This window comes from Cornus florida, unplaced genomic scaffold, assembly GCF_030987335.1.
Source record: "Cornus florida cultivar Cherokee Brave unplaced genomic scaffold, ASM3098733v1 CherokeeBrave_3.0.0_Hap2_Chr07, whole genome shotgun sequence".
Taxonomy (NCBI): domain Eukaryota; kingdom Viridiplantae; phylum Streptophyta; class Magnoliopsida; order Cornales; family Cornaceae; genus Cornus; species Cornus florida.
The window spans coordinates 12,960,440-12,979,757 of NW_026775577.1; positions in this window are offsets into that span (position 1 = coordinate 12,960,440).

Below are 19,318 nucleotides of genomic sequence, written 5' to 3' on the forward strand. Positions count from 1 at the left end.
TAAAAATCATTTGAAAAAAAATCTATTTTTTTTTAAAAAAATAATTATATTAAGAGGCATTTTCATCATTATAACATCAATTTAATGATGCATAATTTTCATTTGAAAAAAAAAAAAAAATCCTATCTTTATGAAATAATAATAAATAAATAAATAAAAACCTAAAATGAAATCATTTTAAAGAAAAATTAAATTATCTTAAATTTTTTTTATCAAGGGTGGTTTTGTGCAAAAATCTAATAGTTCAATGGAGATTTATGAGTATTGTTCTTATAGTCAAGGGGTTTTTAGGTCAACTTATTTGTCAAGGGGGTTTTGCTCATCAAAAATAATTACAGTACCTCTTAATTTGGCAAATTGAAAAAATCTAAGAAAAAATAGTTGTTAGTCCTACTTTTTGATTTTATAAGGACAAAAAAGTCTTAAAAGTTTTTATGAAAACCATAAACTCCTACTTTTAACAAATATTTTCAATAGAATTATATGGTAAAGTCTAAAAAACACCCTCATAGTTTTGCATTTGTGCGCATTACACCCCTCTAGTTTATTTTGTGCATATAAGTCCACACTAGATTAAACAAGGTTGCAACTAACCTCCTTCGGTCAAACTTCCAGTAGAGAATGGTCATTAGTTGGTCATGTGCCATGCACATGACTATTTAAAAATCTTAAATTCCAAAAATGCCTTTTTTATATTCCGTAATTACCTTTTTCCAAATTCTACATATATATATACAACTGGTTGTGCACTGTATTAAAACCTTATATTCCGTAATTGCCCCTAACAATATATATATATATTTGGATATACATGGCAGATCTCTTGTCCCAATATCTGTTGGAAACGGGGGCATTAATAACATAAACTTTGGATGAGGTTTGGAATAGATTCCGCTAATAATTTTTTTGCGGATCTTTAAATGAGCGCGTTTCTCTCCGCAAGGAGATGAATGTAGTATATTTACTTTCTCAAATCCATTTCCGGATGAATGAGAAATTAGCTCCAAAGTGTGGTTTTTAATAAGCTTGAATGGGTATGCAAAATGTAGGACGTGTTTGCCTTACATGGAAAAAATATTGAAACTAATTGAAATTTAAATAAGCCAAATTTAGGCTTGGGCTTGGGCTTCGGTTTGGGCCTAATTGCTTGGGGCTAATTGTAAAGTCCAAATATTCTTTGTACTTAATGGAATCTTGGATTGAGCCTTTAATTTTGGGCTGGGCTTATTTAAATGGGTGGTTAGTTTTTTAATTTAAATTAAAAGTTAATTTTTTTTCCAAATGGTTGCATCTATTTCTAAAGGGTTGCATCTGTTTTTCAAAGAGTGGCATCTGTTTCTAAAGGGTTGCAACTCAAAACCAACAGACATAACTATTCATGTGAACTATTGCAACCTATTGGAGTGGATGTGTCTATTGGTAAACAGACACCATATGAACCATTACAACCAATTGGAGTGGATGTGTCCAGTGTGAAGAGACACATATAAATGGTTGTGTCCAATGATGAAGAGACACACCCAATCCGAAGAGGCACATTAATTAAAAACTACTTTTTAGTTTTTTTCCAAAGGGTTGCACCCAATCCGAAAAGGCACCTTGTTGCCTATAAATACCCCCCTTTGGATCATTTGCAATTTATTTTTTTTTCAATTTCTTCTATCTCCCTTTCTAGACTTGAACCCAACCCAAGTGGGTTCAAACCATAGGTTAAGTGGTCCGAACCACTTTGACCCTAATTCAATTTCATCGAGCCATATCAAGATTGGTCCGAACTGTAATACCCCTAATATTTAAAAAGGATATAGTTGGAATTTAAATTAAATTTTCTTTGAATTATATTTCATTTTTATTTAATGATGTGGATTATTTGGTTTTGTGCTTAATTGTAATTGTCTATTTGTTTTAATGTAATTGTTTGTTATAATGTGATTATTTGGTTTTGTGCTTAATTATAATTGTCTATTTGTTTTGATTTAATTGTTTGTTATTTTTTTTATGTGTCGTATATTTAATTTAGAGTTAGGATTTTATTTTTGGAGGTTGTGGTAGCCGACTTATAGTTAGCTGGGAATTAAAAATTAGGTCTTCGTAAGTGCCTATATATATATATAATATTTTACGTTTGCTAGGGTGAGGAAAAAAAAACCAAACCCTATTCACGTATTGTGAGATAGAGAGATACAGAGGCATGTAATGGTGTTTAAGGGAAAAACAGAGGGGAGTTTGAGACTGAGAGAACCACCAGATGGGATTTCAGCCCTGGACTGTGGGTTGAACCAAGGAAGGATAGGAGGAGTGTTGTTCGTGTGAGGAACCAAGGAGGAAACAGAGAAGTTAGAACAGTGCGTGGTCGCTGGAAAATCAAGGAAGACGGTGTAGGGATTTTTAATTCAAAAATCTCGAAGGCAAGTTTTATTCTATCTCTTTCCTGTAAACTTGTGTTCTGTGTATGCTAAACAGTCTCTAGGAACCTAATTAACTTTTAAAACAGACTTGTATGCATATTAGATTAGGTTGCAATCTGTGTTATGCTTATAAAACTGGAACTGTATTTTCTTACATAAACTGTTTTTGTTTTCAGTTTAGATTTTTGTCAATTAACTCATAATGGAATTGGAGAAGTTTCTAGGAGTATTTGGGATTAAATTGAACCTTTAAAATCCTTAAGAAACTTAGAACAGACGGTTGGAATTTCCGCCGGAAGCGAAGACGAAGAACAGAGGAAGCAGAGAATGAAAAACGGAGGCTGGGGAAGTGGAGGCGGCTCCACACTTCAATGGAGGCGGCTCCATTGAAGTGGAGCCGGCTCCACAAGATGTTGAGGCGGCTCCAATATGGGTGGAGCCGGCTCAACCTAAAATTGGAGGCGGCTCCAATTTTATAAAGTGCCCAGTACATGGATTTTTGCGATTTCAAGGTTCCAGTGTGTATTTAAACTTGGTTGGATGGATTTGAATGATGTAATTAAGCAGGATTATACCCAAGAATGATTAATTATACCCAGGAATGATTAATTCATGTTAGGAACTTGATCAACATGGGATTTAAAATTAAATTCACATGCGGTTTACGGCTTGGAAGAAATTAAATTGCTTGTCGTGATGTTTAAGTAAATTTAATGGAGATGTTTTAAAATCATGTATTTAATTTATTAAAAGACCTAGAATTATTGGTTTAGGCTATGGGAGTGGATGTCATGACTTTTAATTATTAATTAAGCATGCAGTCAAGGAGGGTGGAAGGGTTAATTTCTAGTGTGGTACTAGTAAATTAAACGGACTAAAATAAAAGTTGTTTTGTGAGGTTATATAAATGAAATATATAATGTATGGAAATCCCAGGGATGTTGTCTTCTGCTGTAGTCATAGATATCATGAAACATGGATACTAAAGTGAATGCCGTCAGGGAGTATGGAAGTGGTAACTGCTAATTATTATGTTAGCAAACTAAATGCTTTTGAAATTTCATTTATTGTGCGTAACTTATACTTCTGAGTATTCATTATACAATGCTCTGGATTTATAATGGAGGATCAGAGGGACATCATGAAATTTACATAATAAATTGATTGCATGCTGTCAGGGATAGTAAAAGCTTAAATTGCTAAATATGTTTGAGCAGACTAAATGGAAGAGGATGAAAGAAGTTTGTGGATTTGGTATAATGTGTTCAATTTATATATTCTAATTTTTATTATATTATTGGATGGATTTTAATTGATAAACGATTATAATTTCGGCTTTGTCAATTATATGGATACGGATGGTTTAAATTGTTCATTATTACTTGAACAATTTAAAAGGAGGACTTATGATTATACTGGATGTGTAATAGAACCTTACATATATCAGATTTCTATTATATTTACTTCTGGATGGATTTGATGTCCAAATGTGTGTTCATCATTTATTGGATCATTTACATTATATGTACCGGTATGGGACAGTGACATATCAGGGATGGATTAGATCAAAAAGCTAAGTCCTACCCCTTCATACATACGGAATGGATTAACTAAAATAGTTAAATCCTACATGGATGCATGTCCTGTCAACTAAAACAGTTGAACGACATAATGGATGGTTGCTTTATTTTTCTGCATTAGGAAGGAACTTATATATATACTTATGGTACCGTGATACGAGCTTAAGTCTCTTGATCACGGTTAGGGTGCGTATATCGCAAAGGTTGAGTAGCTAGATATAGCTGATGTTCCCTGGTAGGTCAAGATACTTGGCCGCTGGAAAGCATGTTTTATATGTCACCTTCTATCCAGCCTGAACTATGTTATAGGCTAGTGAGCATCCTATAGTGTGTATATATATATATGGACTATTTTAGATATTGCCGAGCTATCTAGGATGTATCTGCGTATCGGATTTATGTACAGATTGTAGTAGGATGGAAGGTGTCTACTAGTTGGATTCCCGAGTTGTACGGATTTGGAGGATTTAAATGATATTAATTTATTATTTAAACATTGAGGATTTTTATTTTAGATTTCTTTCAGCGTATTATTATTTTATTCTTAATTCAGTTTTTATTCTTACTTGTTTACATATTAATTGTTTGGTATCTCTCGGATCTGTGCCTGGACTTGATCACCCGTACTCTAGAATTGAGGGGTATTACACGAACCATTTGGTTCGGATTGCACCCAATTAAGTATTTATATAGTATAGATGCATTTTTCAGTCAGAGAGAGTATTACACGGAGAAGGTTCGCCGTATCCACGAGTTTGTAGTGCTGCTACTGGTGGATGTAGACCGTTGTATCCTGAGAGATAGACGTCACTGAGTCCGTTAGCACTATAACAGGGCGAATCTGTCTTAAGGACATCGTATCCAATACTAGCCTCGGTCCAGGTTATTTATTTATTTATTTATTATTATTTTATTGCTTTATTTTGCATATTTAATTAAATATAGAGTTGCATATTTAATTAATGATTTCTTACCATATTGTTAATTATCTCATGACATATTAGTATAAGGTTTGTTATCTCTTAAATGTTATATGAAACATATATCTTTTCAACAATCTTAAGACAGAATCACTTATTGCGTATGTTTTATTATATGTTTCTATTTAAGATATAAACAAGTAGAGATTATACTAATAAATGAGATATAATAAAATAATGTTATATACATTATTATATGATAATATGCTAAATATTGATGTGTTCAATATTATGTGAAATTGAAGCATGTTATATTAGTAAATTATTGAATTATTTATATAATTCAATATTGGTTGAATTATTTTAATTTTGTAATATAATATTATGCAGTATATTATATTATCTTAAATTTGTGCCAACTAGAGATAAAAAAATGTATTTCATTCTTTTTATCAATGATTGCACAAAATGATGTTATCTATATCTGTTACGAAGTAAAGATAAAGTCTTAGAAATGTTTAAACATTACAAAAATGAGGTTGAGAATCAACTTGATAAGGTGTTAAGAAATGATAGAGTTCGTGAATATGAATCATCATTTGCTGATATTTATTCAGAACATGGTATCATTCACGAAGAAATGATGAATGCTATGTTAACAAGTTCTGGTTTAACTCAGAATTTGTGGGGGGAAGTTTTGCTTTCCGCAAATTATGTTATCAATAAAATACCTCAAAAGAAACTAATGTGACATCATATGAATTATGGAAAGGTCAAAAAACTTTCCTATAAATTCTAGAAGTGTGGAGGTGTCTAACTAAGTTTGCAATTCCTACTCCTAAGAAAGTTAAAGTGGAACCTATAATATGGCAATCTTATGGGTGGGTGTGCCGTGGGCGGGTGCAAGAGGCGCTGACATACTATCACACTGAGCAAGTTACAGGTGCACAGTCCCACACCACCTACGTAAGGGAAAGGTAAAGTGATTTTATGTAGTGGTATTATCTCCAATTAGTATGAGGCCTTTTGAGATAAAACCCAATAACAAAATCGTGCGGGCTCGATCCCAAAGTGGACAATATCATACTATATGGTGGAGTGGATCGTTATATAAAACCTTTGATAGGTTATGCTCATAACATCAGTTCATATCATTTTCTTGTGGGCTAGAACGTCTACATCTTTTGGTCCTGATTTTCTAGCATGTTTATTGGAGAATGAGGCACAAAGCTTTGAGAAAGTAAAGTCTTCTCCTGAATATTATTATTTCTTAGATTAGTTATGTGATATAATTAATCATGTGCTATAATATTATTTATGTGAGTTCAATATTATTTATATAAGTGCTTACTTGTAATTGAGATTATAATATTACTTAATGTGCATAGTAATTTAATTTTACAATATAGTTGATTTAATGTGTGATATTATTAATTTTGTATGAGTTAATGACTGGTTTATGTATTTAGTACAATAGACAAAAATTGACTAGTCTAGCTATGTCAATTCTCCCGATATTTAAGGGAAAAAGATCTATACTAGTGTTTAAAGACACGTATAGCTGTGAATGGGCTGAATAAGATAAGATTTTCTGATAACTTTAAAGTGTTTAATGGAAAATGTTATGGATACAGTAAGTAAGTACATTGAGACAAGCTAAATCAAGCTAGTTAACTCTAATGTACAATTTAGCTGAAAGCTAAAATGTTACTGAGTTGCAAATTAGTTAGCTTAGCCATAAGTTAAAATGATTAATGAGGTGCACAGAACCTAAGAGGAAGATGAAAATCTGTCAGTTGGTTCTTGCTCTCTACTTGGTAGTAAAAAACACGAGGGTGATGAGTAACCATTTTAGCCATAAGTTATTTGAGTTATACATCACATCTGCTCAAGTAGGAGTGAATAATACTACTTGTAAAGTAGTAATTTTTGAAGAATATTTTTCAAAACAAATTACTCTACTACCAAGGTAAACTACTTAGTTAAGTATGTACTAAAGTTAAGAACTAGAATTGATAACTGAGCAAACTTAACTTCAAGCTAGTGGTAATAGCAGAGAAGTGGGTGCTCATTATAAACTAGTAGTAATTAATGAGAAGAGTGTGCTTAATCTAAGCTAATAATAAGAGCTTAAAAACTCACTTTTAACTAGTAATGATAGTTGAGAAGTGAGTGCTCACTTTGTGCTGATGTATCCGAAGCTTAAACAATAAGTGAGTTATTTGCTTAAATGGTCGAGTTATGTAATGTGTGACACATGAAAGGTTATGACATGTTAAGATGACTGACTTAACATAAACCTAAACATGAATAACTCAATTCATAAGTACAAGAGATGTAGAAACAAATATTAATTAAAGCCCATTGTAATTAATATCTCTATTTTTCACAGTAACGTTTGTGACATATTATAAGAACAAGCTAGAGATAAAGTGAATACATTTGCACTAGAGACCGTTATGCAGGCTTGTTGAGAAGCAAATATAGAACCTTAGAAAGGTAGATGAGGTGAAATATTTAATATATGGTATTTCAAGAGTTGGAAAACCATAAGAAATATATCATATATAAAATTTCTGGATTATCCCAAAGTTGTGAGGGGATATTGTCCATAGATGAAATTTGCTATGAGTTACCCCACCAGATAAGAAATACTTATAAATGTAGGGTTCTTAATCTTAAGAGATTTTGGATAAAACCAAAAATCATTTATAGTATTATAAGAATAGTGCATGTTGTTTCATATGAGAAAAATAATATGAAACAACTAGAAGAGTTCTTTTTCCAGCAAAAGAGCTGAGTTATTTGTTCTAGTTGAAAAGGAAAGTGTGTAAGCTTATAAGTCCTTAAGTGGATTAAAGCTAGTACCAAGACAATGGCATAAATGTGATGTATAAGTCATTGTATGCCTTACAAAAATTAATGATATACTAATTAGTATATGTGATATGAAAGATTTAACATCTGATAACATAGTATATTCTCAATAAAGTGAGATTGAGATAATACTAGTTATGATAACAAAAGACTAGCTAACTTTTGTAGATGTAAATCTCAAATATAAATACTAGTTAAAGTATATCATTGGTTAAGATTGCAAAGCATCTTAATAACTGCGTTTAATTACACATTTTCAATCCAGGATCGAATCACTGAAAAACAATAAATTGGGTAGTTGAGATAAACCATAAATCCAATATTACATAGATCGAGGTATCTAACTAAATTGGATGTGTAACAGTGATGTAATATGGATATGGGATATTAATGACTTCAAATCCAAGAGTGGATATGTCTTTTATATTAAATGTGTAGTTGTATATTCTTAATATAACTCAAAGTTAGAAACTTTGAATAAATCAAATAGGATAGTCAATAGACTTCATCTAGAGGACATTTCAAAGTAAGTCTACACCTGTGCCACTAAGGAAAATAATTTTAGGGCACAAAGTATACAGTTGTTCTAACCTGGAGAAATCTCTGTAGAGTGTAATATTTTTAAACACAACCTTGTGGCCATATATAAAATTGAGGGTTGTACTAGAGAGCAATTGTACAGATCATCGAGAGGAATGGGATTAAAAGCCGAAAGCTAACGAGTCACCTTAATGGAAACCTAACCTAGTTGACTGGAGATCCCAAGATCTAGGTTCAAAAGGACAACAAAAATTCTGAGTGACTCACCTAAAGCACTGGGAAGATATAAATCTTCTGCCCATTTTTATGATGAGACAGTGCTACCTACAGCGAGAATTAGGATAAGTTACGCTTTTAATGACTCTTATACCTTGAAAATTCAAGTGGGGTATGGTAGGATACTCTTAATAAGAAGTCACCTATATGAGTGTGAAGTGGGACCGCTTTTATGAGAACTATAAAGGCTAAGTTTTTTAGAGCACTCATTGAATACCAGGAGTTGTTCAGGGCCAAAATGAATACAACAATGAGAACCAACTTTGTGAGGAAAGGTACTGTGAGTTTGTTATTGTCTTGGTTTACACAAACGGCTGAATAGTTCAAGACATCGCGTTCACTGGTTAGCCAGTAAATCCGATAGCAATACACCAGGGAAGGTTCAAAGCCAAAAGGTACCTATCCTGATGCAGTAACTTTCCGACTATACACTTTCTAGTGTCTGCACAATCATCTTTTGCATTTTACGCAAATTTCTATTCATGTGGGGGATTGTTGGAAACGGGGGCATTAAAAACATAAACTTTGGATGAGGTTTTGAATAGATTCCGCTAATAATTTTTTTGCGGATCTCTAGATGAGCGTGTTTCTCTCTGCAAGGAGATGAACGTGGTATATTTACTTTCTTAAATCCGTTTCCGAGTGAATGAGAAATTAGCTCCAAAGTGTGGTTTTTGATAAGCCTGAATGGGTATCCAAAATGTGGGAAGTGTTTGTCTCACATGGAAAAAATGTTAAAACTAATTGAAATTTAAATAAGCCAAATTTGGGCTTGGGCTTGGGCTTGGGCCTAATTGCTTGAGGCTAATTGTAAAGTCCAAATATTTTTTTTACTAAATAGAATCTTGGATTGGGCCTTTAATTTTGGGCTGGGCTTATTTAAATGGGTGGTTAGTTTTTTAATTTAAATTAAAAGTTAGTTTTTTTCCAAATGGTTGCATCTATTTTTAAAGGGTTGCATCTGTTTTTCAAAGAGTGACATCTGTTTCTAAAGGGTTGCAACTCAAAACCAACAGACATAACTATTCATGTGAACCATTGCAACTTATTGGAGTGGATGTGTCTATTGGTGAACAGACACCATGTGAACCATTGCAACCTATTGGAGTGGATGTGTCTATTGGTGAACAGACACCATGTGAATCATTACAACCAATTGGAGTGGATGTGTCTAGTGTGAAGAGACACATATAAATGGTTGTGTCCAATGATGAAGAGACACACCGAATCTGAAAAGGCACATTAATTAAAAACTACTTTTTAGTTTTTTTCCAAAGGGTTGCACCCAATCCGAAAAGGCACATTGTTGCCTATAAATACCCCCCTTTGGATCATTTGTAATTCATTTTTTTCCAATTTCTTCTATCTCCCTTTCTAGACTTGAACCCAACCCAAGTGGGTTCAAACCATTGGTTAAGTGGTCCGAACCACTTAGACCCTAATTCAATTTCATCGAGCCATATTAAGATTGGTCCGAACTATTTGGTTCGGATTGCACCCAATTCAGTATTTATATAGTATAGATGCATTTTTGAGTCAGAGAGAGTATTACACGGAGAAGGTTCGCCGTATCCACGAGTTTGTAGTGCTGCTACTGGTGGATATAGACCGTTGTATCCTGGGAGATAGACGCCACTGAGTCCATTAGCACCATAGAGGGGCGAACTATCTTAAAGACATAGTATCTAATACTAACTTCGGCCCAGGTTATTTATTTATTATTATTATTTTATTACTTTATTTTGCATATTTAATTGAATATATAGTTGCATATTTAATTAATAATTTCTTAGCATATTGTTAATTATCTCATGACATATTAGTATAAGGTTTGTTATATCTTAAATGTCACATGAAACATATATCTTTCCAACAATATCATTCCTAATGCATCTATCGTCCCATTTTCGTATCTTTCTTCCTCCTACTAGCTGTAGAGGACTTGTACACAGTTGAATGCTGGTGCTTTTTCTGAATTTTGTTCTCAGTTTGTTGGTTATTGAATATATTTTCTATTGGTTATATATAAATGAAACCTGTTATTGAATGGAAATGGATTTTGTATTGTTTATACATAAATGAAACCCGTAAACCATTCATTAAGTTATTCAACCTGGAAACCATTCATTCAGTTATTGAACCTATAAACCATTTACAAATGAAACCAATAAATTAGTCAACTAAACCTATAAACCATATAGGCTTGATGGACTACAAATCAATTTGATCATTAACAAAACATGTTGGAACCACTGCACTTGTTCATGACATACAAAAGTTAAAATAAATTAAAGCAAAGGGCACTTGTTCATGACATACAAAAATCAAAATTAAATCACTGCATTGCGACTAAGTCCCAGATTTTTCATGGATTTTCAAGGACCCACAGAGCATAAACCAAAGAAGTTGTCCACTCCATTGTTAAAGAAACAAAACCCTTTCTGAAAAACAAGCCTGGCAACAAGAATATTGACTTTACAAGCCATAAAAAAATAAAATACACCACAAAAGCGAAATAAAAAAATAAAAAATAAAATAAGTCATGGATTTTGGATACATACCACTGTGCTTTCATTCCAGATACGAATATGCGGCAAACAACCTAGATCTCATTTTGTTATAGAAAGAGCCATTATATTTTAGAGAGCGAGTGTTGTATGCATAAAGTGATAAGATAAAGGACATCGAGCTAGCTTAAAATACCCTAACTATAAACGACGTCGTATATTTTGTCTTGGCCTCTTTTATATTTTCACAGTTCATGTTAGTTTAATTATTTTTTTAAATCATATTGAAAAGGATATTTAAGTCTATTTGTAGTTCCGGTATTGGAAAACAGACAAAAGGGTGTAACGAATTACACATTGAAGATTCATTAGTTCCCACCTATCTTTATGTAGAGAGGTGGTTAACAAATGGTAGGGGGTTATACGCACAATCTGAAACTATAAGGGGTCTTTCGCATGCAACCCAGAATTGTATTAATAATGTTTTTCTTCCCAACATGGCCCGGCCCTTTCTTATAAATGCCTTAAAAATTATTTTCTCACTAAAATATTAACTACACCTTTTACCTCTGATTTTTTAATTAGTATCAATTTCAATAATAATGAAATAAAAAACACATAACTTGTTTTAATTGTCATCAAAATTAGCAATTTTTAAAACATTTAATAAGTATTTAAATTCAATCAATTGTAATAAACATTAATATTAAAACAAGTCCAAAAAGTTTTCCAAATTTTTCGATGAGGGGTGCCCATGAATAAATTAATGTAGTTAAAAAAAATTCACTATTTTTTGTATATATTGTTTTTGTAAACATGTAATTTCAAGAAATATAGGTAATTTTTATATACATTGAAGACTGTGTTATAAAAAAAATTAGGCGGGTTAGAGATACAATGCAATTTCCAACTGACATATGAAATGTTACCCGACATATAAAATGTTAGTATAACTCTAACATGACCTCCAACCCTATCTACCCAATCGAACCCAACCATCATTTAATTTTTAAAGTCGGGCTGAGATTTTAGTTTAGAAAGTCAAGTTAATTCGGATTTACCTATCTACCCAATCTCCACACCAAAAATTTAATGCAATTTTGAGTTCTTTTTATATTAGAATACTCCTAAGCATAATTTTAAATTTTTTTTTTCAAAATCTTGATGCAAAATTTTAAAAAATTACAAACAAATACTTAGGAAATTAATTCTTCAATGGATTAGCGTGCAATAAAATTAGATTTAAATAAGTAAAGTTACCACCAAAGGCTATAATCGGACCCAACCATCATTTAATTTTTAAAGTCGGGCTGAGATATCAGTTTAGAAACTCAAGTTAATTCGGATTTACCTATCTACCCAATCTCCACACCGAAAATTTAATGCAATTTTGAGTTCTTTTTATATTAGAATACTCCTAAGCATAATTTTAATTTTTTTTTTCAAAAACTTGATGCAAAATTTAAAAAAATTACAAACAAATACTTAGGAAATTAATTCTTCAATGGATTAGCGTGCAATAAAATTAGATTTAAATAAATAAAGTTACCACCAAAGGCTATTATCGGGTGGGTATCTCAGAATTTAAATATTGTATATAATATATTTATAATAAAATATATATATAAATAATTTTAAAATTTGGATTGGAATTAGGTTTGGATTAATTGTTGACACCTCCAAGTCTAATAAATTAGGTTAGAGTAAGGCCCACCCAAATTGCTACCTAATAAAAATAGTATAAAATTTTCTTTTATTCATTTGTCAAGTTTCAAAAATACAAGCTCACAGGATATATATATATATAGCGCTTTAAAAATAGGCTTCTTTGTAAAGTAATCAAGAAGCTTTTTAAAAAAAAATTAGATAACAAACTTCCTTTGTAAGCTAAGCAATAAACTTCTTCTCTAACTAAATAAGTAGCTTTTCTTGTAAGCTAACATTTGGGATAAACATGAGTGCACCCCTCTCATATATATATATACATATATAATAACATTAATGACATATTTCTATATACAAGGGAGGAGCCCGAGCAGTGTGGCGATGGCATGGGGTTTCTTGCTCTATCTTGAATCAGAGCTTTCTTTGTCGCGAGGCAGACCAAATTTCAATCTCTATGTCAGATTTGGATTCCAAGTTTGTTTAAACATCACTAAACCTATTGTTTTTGTTTCGTTTTTTTTCAATCTTTTTGTACCCTACTTGACTGTCTAATTTTTTCATCTTCTCAACCAAAACACACCCACCCACACACACACACACACACATATATATTTACCTGGATTCGGAATTTTTTGGGTATGGAAGAAATTGGTCCGTTGATGACGAAGAACGCTTTGATTCAAGAAAGGTCAAGAGACCACCCCCACACTGCTCATGAGATTCAGCATGGCTTCAAGAGTAAGCCACCATCAATTCACATATTTCTATGTGTATATATGCATGTGTGTGTGTGCGTTTGTGTGTGAATTTGTAAATTGAATGAATGATCTTGATGGCAATTCTGTGACCTTTTATTGTTTTAGGAAAAAGTTGAATGAATTTATGGTATATGCGCAAATGAGGGCCTTTTTTTTTTTTTTTTTAGTGATGATTATGAGTTTTCTTTTATCTCTTTATTTAATTATTACTATTGTTATACTGTTATTTTTTTTTTTTTTTCTCTCTCTCTCTCTTTCTTTATGCATGGTTATTGGTTGGTCAAAAATAAATTTGCAAAAATTTGGTCTTATGTTGTCTTTGGAAGCAAGAGTCAACAAATTAGAATCAATATATATTAGATTGCATGGAATTGATGGCAACTCAATTTTCTCCTATTTTAAGACACCAATTCCACATTGCTCATGAGATTCAGCAGCTTCAAGAGTAAGCCACCATCAATACATATATTTCTGTGTGTGTGTGAATTTGTAAATAAAGTATGTTCATTGATGAATGATCTTGATGGCAATTCTGGACCTTTTATTGTTTTAGGAAAAAGTTGAATGAATTTATGGTATATGTGTAAATGAGGGCTTTTGTTTTGTTTTGTTTTTTTTTTTTTTTAATTTCTTATTGATGGTCATGGATTTCTTCTCTCTCTTTCTCTATGCATGGTTAGGACTGGACTTGAAAAAGTTCCTAAGCTTATAACTTGTAACAGTTTTTCGTAGTCAAAAATAAAATTTGTCTAGAATTAGAATTTGAATTTCTTAAGCGCATAACTTGCGTTTGAAAGCAATGAATCATCATTCAACACCTTAGAATTAAAATTTGAATTAGTTATGTTGGATGGTATAGAATTAAAATTAGTGAAATTAAAAATAAAAAAATAAAAAAAAAAATCAATTCTAATTCAAATGCTTCAATTTCTTGCAGCATAAAATATATTCGATTGCATTGAATTAGTGCTAACTAATTTTTTTTCCAATTCTAAGACACCAATTTCATGTAACCGAATATAGTAAAATTTCCTTCAATACTAATAATTCTAATTTCAAGGATTCTGTTCTCAACTTTAATGAATTTTCCATCCAAGGATAATGATGTTGTTACTCTACATTGATAAATGGTTATGTTTTACAGAACCAAACAGCCCAAGGAAGGACATGATCTTGACCTTTGACTTCCCATTCCATTTTGCCAACGCGAAATAAAAAACGTGAAAAAAAAAAATTAATAAACACTGTGCTTCCTTTTTCCCTCGCAAAGAGAAAACTAAAAACTCTCCATCTTTCTTATTACCAAAATCTTAAATGATACATAACAAGAGTGTAAATAATACTGGATTTGTTTTATTAAAATCAATAGTTAAAATGATTTGATATATTCAAATTGTATAGTTCAAATTTTTATTTTGTAAATATAGATTCATGGAACACGGGCTTTGATTAGTTATTTTTTCTTTGGTCAATACATAATAGAATATAAATAATACTGTATTTATTTTGTTAAAATCAATAGTATTAAATCAAATCATTTTAACTCTTGGTTTTAACAAAACAAATCAGTTTTTTTATTTATTTATTTATTTTTTTGGGTAAATCAACCAATTTTATAACAAAGAAGGAACAAATACAAAAACAAGAAAGAAACAGAGGAGGGCAAGCCCACCCTCAAGCCCAAGACTGGGAACCAAAACACAAGCCCAACCAACAACTGTAAGAAGAACCAGGAGCAGAGGACAGCAAAACTAAATCATTGGAGGCGAGGACGCCATCACAGAGCTTGGCAATCTCCAATCAGCAGCAATAGATGTGATGATGTTGTGGGCGGGTGTGCCGTGGGCGGGTGCAAGAGACACTGTCAGGCTACCACACTGGCGAGCTACGGATGCACAAGTCCCCCATCGCCTAAGTAGAGGAAAGGTGAAGTGCTTATATGCAAGTCCATCATCTTCAATTGGTATGAGGTCTTTTGGCGTGAAGTCCAAGAACAAAATCTTGTGGGCTCATGCCCAAAGCAGACAATATCATACCATGTGTTGAGGTTCTGGAGTTATCAAACTTGCACGAAATATAGTAGATACATGCGGAAAAGCACAATTTGATTTGTAAAGCAGAGCTAAACTGCTTCTCTGCGTTCCATAGAGTCAAGATTTGATTAGCTATCACAAGATAACTTGAATCCCCACAATAAAAACCACATCTATGTTGAATGTACTCCCAAACCCGTGCAGAGTACCTACAAGTGAAGAAGATATGCTAGTGGGTCTCATTCTCATTGGAGCATAGGTTGCACCTCCTCGAATTAGCTGGTTGGGAGTTGAAGAACCTATCCTTTGTCCAGAGTCTATTTTGTATTGCAAGCCATGTAACAAAAGCATGACTAGGAATGTGATTTGGGTACCAAATAATGCGTTTCCATCTACAGAGAAGGGTAGAGGAATGAGAGCATCATATGTGTGCTTCAAGTTGAACTTCCCTGTAGTAGACAAGGTCCATAAAGGAGTATCATTGCTGTTGGTAATAGTAGGAGGTTGCTCAGTAACTCCAATTGAGGGGACCAGGCTCCTAAATTGGGAAGGGAACCTCCACTGACCACGCCTTAAAAGGCAATCAAGCTTTGCATGAGTGTTCCATGGGGAGTTTTGAATAAGATTAGGGTCGATTCTCCCATGTAAGGGGCCAAAAGGTAACCAGTAATCGTGCCAAAGTGAAATATCCTTCCCATTGCCTACTTGGTGTTTGAGGAAAGGTCTAGCAAGGCCTCTCAACTTGAGAAGCATCCTCCAATTCCATGAGCTAAGCTGATTTGGCTTGAGGGTCCAAAAGCTTTTTTGCTTGATCAACACTGAATGAGCCCAATCATACCAAAGGGATTGCCCATTGTCACTGAAGAGGTTCCAAATGTGTCTTAGGATGGAAATCCTATTAATGTCAGTTAAATTTGGGAGCCCCAGCCCTCCATAATCTTTGGGCTTGCATACAGCCAACCAGTTGATTTTGGCACCAGTGGCTTTCAATTCTTTCCCTGTCCATAGAAATTTCCTTAGGACACAATTAATTTGGCTCAGCACCTAGAGTGGAAGGATAAAATGTCTGCTCCAATACGAATGTATGTTGATAAGGATGGATTTGACAAGCTGAAGTCTCCCAGCATAAGAAAAGGAACTTTGAGGTCCAGTTAGTGATCCGAGAGATTATTCTCTCCACAGGAATTCTGCAGTCATTAACTTGTAACCTAGTATTACTGACAGGAAGACCCAAGTACTTGAGAGGAAGGTGGCCAATTTCAAGTCCAGTGGAAGCAACCATGCTGTCATGAATGTCATCAGGGATATTAGCAGTAAAGATCTGACTCTTGGTGAGGTTAGGCTTCAAACTAGACAGGGAAGAGAACTCATGAAGACCCTTAATAATTTGATTTAATACTTTATAGTATTAAATCAAATTATTTTAACTATTGATTGTAGCAAAACAAATATAGTATTATTTATACTCTTTTTATGTATTGCGATTTATGATTTTGGTAACGGAGAGGACGAAGAGTTTTCAATTTTCTATTTGTGAGGGAAAAGATGAAGCACCATCTTTTCTTTTTTTCTTTTGTTTTTTTTTCCATTTCAGTTTTTTAACTTTGACCTGGCTTACCTAAATCAAATTCGGAGAGTTTTCACATTTTCTCTTTGGGCGTTGCTTATCATAACTCTTCTCACAAATAGGCCATTCAAACCTTTCTTGACAAAATTGCAGTAGACCAAACAAAACATAAAGATTAGTGCTGAAAATAGGGTTAAGTGCAGGAAAAACCCATAATGTATGCTTACAGTGCATATCACACATCTTACGTGCAAAAAAAAATCTCTAAAGTTTCAATTTGGTGCAAATAGGTCCCTCTGACAAATTTAAACTCTAAGTTGACTAAATTACCCTTATTGAACTATTTTATAAAATATATAAAAATAAATAATTATGTAAAATGACCGAAAAGGACATTATTGTACAATGCCCCTCTCATGCAAAAAAAACTCCTAAAGTTTCAATCTGGTGCAAATAGGTTTCTCTGACAAATTTAAATCCTAAGTTGACTAAATTATTCTTACTGAATCATTTTATAAAATATATAAAGATAAATAATTTTATAAATAAAATATATAAAAACAAATAATTTTATAAATTGACAGAAAATGATACCATTTGAGGACGTCAGCAATGGACAAGTAAAGATAAAAATATAAAATAAAAATAAAAGTATTAAAGCAAAGGAAAGATAAAAATAAAAAATAAAAGACAAAAATAAAGTGCAAACTAAATAAAACAAAAAAATTCAAATTCCGAAAATCAGTGCATACTGATATTAGAAATATTATTATTTTTATTATTATTATTACTATTATTATTATTATTATTTTAACAGTGTTGGTATGAAAAATAAATAAATAAATAAATAAATAAAATTTAGTAGAAAAGAGTAAACTAAAATCTTAAAAAATTCAAATCCTTATTTTACAAATTCTCAAAGTTTTTTTAAATAAAAAAAAATGGTTAGAGATATATATAGAGAAAAAAAAAAGTTTTAAAAAAATACAAGGTAATGCATACATAGCACCCTTATACTATGAGATTTGTAGCATATATACCCTGGTCATTTTAGGAAGAGTAAAAAGGCAAAACGGGTATTACAATACTAATTTATGTCAAAGGGGATGTTTTTGTACAATATGAAAAGATTATAAGTGTTTTTTGCACACTTTTTTAAATAGAGGATAAAAATATTACACAAAGTATATTTTAAGAGTGTTTTCTGCACTTATCCCACTGAAAATAACATCTACTTTTGAAACAATAACTTAACGTCAAACCAAAGCAAATTGGGAATTTTTGTTTCTCATGGAAACATTATAAATTTGAAAATTTCTAAGACCTCAGCAATACTTTTGATAGGGTAAAATCACAAAACTCCACTCTACTATCTAATCGGTGAAAAAAAAATCCACTAAAATTAAACAATCCCTGAACCCATGTGAAATGGTAAAATTATCCTTATAAATTAATGTTAAATTAAAAACTAATAGTTATTTTTGTAAATTTACAAAACTACCCTAATCTTCTTCCTCAACACCCTCCCTTTCTACTTCCTCAACCGTTATCCGCCACCGGAGAACTATCGCCGCTATTAGAGCTATAGCCGCCGGAAGACTAAGCATAGGTGATGTTGCCGCTGCCGCTGGATCCTCAGCCTCGCCGCCCTCCTAGTCTCAATCCAAACCCACGGTAACCTCCCCAACACAACCCATTGCAGCGACTAAACCGGCGAGCCTGAGTTTCAGTTCCGATTGCACGGGCAGAACACCATTCATATATATATAGCTCCGGTGAGTTCCAACTTACCAAACCGTGAACACCATGAAGACCCAATCCGTGTGAAGACATTGATAGACAGCAGGGTCCATTGACCCCGACGAAAGCTTCGAACAAAAACTCCGATTGAAGACCCAATTCCATCTCACCGGAATTGGCCCGCCTCAGCCGGACAACACCGATGCTCTGTAGCAGGTGGGTTGGAAACTCGCTCAATGAGGATTCGTGATGAACAGTTTGGTGGATCTCGACAGCAGCAATGCTGGAAATCCGACCGAAATTGGCAACATTATGCAAATAAACCCTAGGAATAAACCCTAGGCAACATTGTTTCTCTGTTTATTCTACATCAGGGTCTTTATACTGATCGACTCGATCATCTTCTTTGCAAATAGCGGTAAACAAACAGAGAAATAAGAAAAGGGT